Genomic DNA, 2,157 nt, shown 5'->3' on the forward strand with positions numbered 1-2,157 from the left:
TAGAATTGAAATCTCCTAAACCCACATAAAAGTAGGGTGTTTATACTCAAAGTAGGAAAGGCCAAAAACAGTTCACTGTGAGAAAGGCATAATAAAAATCTAAGCAGGAAGTCCTCAGAGATGTTCCAGAGATGCTCTCAGAACAAATTTGTTTTGGGGGTAAATGGAATCTAAACATAGTACACTTGTGCTAACTTTATCTCAAAGGACCAGAGTTTAGGAAACCATTGTGCAGGTCTGAAAATTGTGCTTGAAGTAGAAGAAAATGAGTAGGTCCACAGAATATATGACATCCTCCTGCTTGATTGTCTTTATAAAATTCCCAAGATGGCTGTAGACACATTCTACAACAGGGTCCATCAACAGTGCTTTACTGCTCCAACAGGTCAAAGTCGAGGGTTATGACACCCAGCCAAGCAGGCTATTCTCTGAGGGCGATCAAGAAAACAAGATTTAGTTCTTTTCTACTTTTCCAATACTTGTCCTTATTTCTAAACTCTCAGGACCCCTCCTAGTTCATTAAGGAATAGTCTTCTCATTGCCCATTATATCTTCACTATCAAGTTACTCAAATGAGCGGGAATTCCTAGACATGTCTCATGTTCTAGAACTAGTCTCATCTCATGCTTTTTTCCATTCTGCACCAGGAATTACCATCTCAAACACATAAATAAAATCACCATCCTTGTTTCATTCCCTTTCCTTAGAACTGTTAGATTTTGCTCCTTTCTGACAAAATTTGAGACAATCGATAAGGATTTAAAAAATTAGACAAAACTGATAGTTTAAAATTCTGGTGCTCACTTTGATAACACATACTAAAATTGGAACAATACAGAGAAAATTAGCATGGCCTCTTCACAAGGATGACAGGCAAATTCATGAAGCAAAACAAACAAAAAACCCAAGAAACAAACAAACAAAAGCTCTGAGTATTATGTTATCCAGTCAACTTGTGAATGAGAACATCTTAATCTTTATAGAGTGTGCAAACTGTGCGAAGCAGCTCAAACATGATAGAGGTTGTTTTTCTCATGCATAGGGTAGAAGTGGCTATTCCTAATTGGTGGGCAGCTTCAAGCAGGGATTCAGGGACCCAGGCGCCTTCTCACATCTGCCTTCTGTGCTTGCCTTGCATTGAGCTAGTGGAGTGGGAGTGAAGGAAGATACAAGGAAGGTTTTGTGGGCCAGGCTCACATCCTAACTGCATGGAGACTGGAAAAAGTAGACAGGAGTGTGCTTAGAAAACACTTCACCCACAATTCTTAGAGCTTAATGGAAAGAAAAATTTTTTCTCTCCTAATAAACCAACATGATTCATTTTGTAAATTAAGGAGAGTCATGTGTCTAATGGTGTTTTGTGTATTGCCTTAGCTGCCTGAAAGTTAAAAGCTAAAATTAGTGTTCAATTGATAGAACTATTCTCAACATAAGCTTTCCTGGAACAATTATTTGCTATTTTTCTTATATGACACTAGCTTTTTATCTTTGCTTTAATGCTCCAACTGCCTATGAACCTTTAGTTGTAACTGAACTAAAATTCTTTCTGGAAATCAGTGAAGGTAAAATGATGAATACAGATTTAATATCTTTCAAGTATGAAGCACTTCTGTAAGTATTTTGTTATTTGATCCTTTCAGCAACCTGGAATGTTGACAGGGCAGACATTTCTATTTCCCATTTACACATAAGGAGAATAAAGCTCAAAAACATTTAATTGAATTACTCATGGGGCAGACAGAGCCAGGGCTCAGGGAGTAGATGGTCAGCTCTCCAGCCATTGTATGGCCTGGCTCCCACTGGCTACAAGACAGCCTCTCTTTTTGATGTTGCTCTAAGTCAGGGGATAGGGACTTCATTCGCAAAACAAGCATGCTGAGTTAATAGCACAGAAGCACTGTGCCTTGGTAACTGAAAATTAATGTGTAATCAGTAAATAATCAACAATTCCTACATTAAAATCAATGCAGAGAAAGACTGGAAAAATAAAAGAAAAAATAAGAATAACCCATTGCTTTTTACAAATTATATGTTCCTTTTCAAAGGTATCTTAGTGATGACTTGTGAGAAAGTAAACAGGTAAAGCTTAATTTAGAACTCTATTACATAGTACAGAGTAATCACCAACTGAACACAGGCAGTAGGTCAGAGCACTTT

The 2,157-nt window shown here is 37.5% G+C and overlaps 1 non-coding gene across 1 annotated transcript; it reads left to right on the forward strand.

Moving 5' to 3' along the window:
- The first annotated feature begins 796 nt into the window (after positions 1 to 796).
- LOC136380210 (U6 spliceosomal RNA) lies at positions 797 to 901 on the forward strand. Its single transcript, XR_010746886.1, has one exon. It is a non-coding gene; the product is annotated as a U6 spliceosomal RNA (small nuclear RNA).
- Positions 902 to 2,157: the final 1,256 nt, after the last annotated feature.

This window comes from Saccopteryx leptura, chromosome 8, assembly GCF_036850995.1.
Source record: "Saccopteryx leptura isolate mSacLep1 chromosome 8, mSacLep1_pri_phased_curated, whole genome shotgun sequence".
NCBI lineage: Eukaryota > Metazoa > Chordata > Mammalia > Chiroptera > Emballonuridae > Saccopteryx > Saccopteryx leptura.